The following is a 379-nucleotide window of genomic DNA, read 5'->3' as shown; positions in this document are numbered from 1 at the left end:
AATTCGATGTAGCGTCAAACCCTTCCTTTCTGCTGAGCTGGGTTGGTAGGCCTTGTCTTGACGCAGGGGACCTTCTTGTTCTCCAGGGGGTTTGCCCTGTGCCAAAACAAGAATCCCCTCTGACCTCGGGCTGGGCTGTACGTGGCGAGGGCCCGGCTTCCCAGGGCATGTGCTCGTGGGGACGCAGCGCCAGGGACCCAGCCAGCAGCTTCCCTCGGCAAAGGTTCCGGAGTGGAAGAGCAAGGATTGCAGTTGAAGCAGCAAAGCCGTGAGCCGAGGGGAATTTAAACAGCTTCACCTTGTTTAATGAAGGCTTTGGAGTGAGGAAGGAGGTCTGGGGTCTGCCACCGCTGTTGGGCTCCAGGGCTGGCTCAGTCGC

Source organism: Egretta garzetta, unplaced genomic scaffold (genome assembly GCF_000687185.1).
Source record: "Egretta garzetta isolate BGI_Z169 unplaced genomic scaffold, ASM68718v1 scaffold373, whole genome shotgun sequence".
In the NCBI taxonomy this organism is placed as follows: domain Eukaryota; kingdom Metazoa; phylum Chordata; class Aves; order Pelecaniformes; family Ardeidae; genus Egretta; species Egretta garzetta.
The sequence above is the reverse complement of the archived record's forward strand: the minus strand, read 5'-3'. Positions refer to the sequence as shown.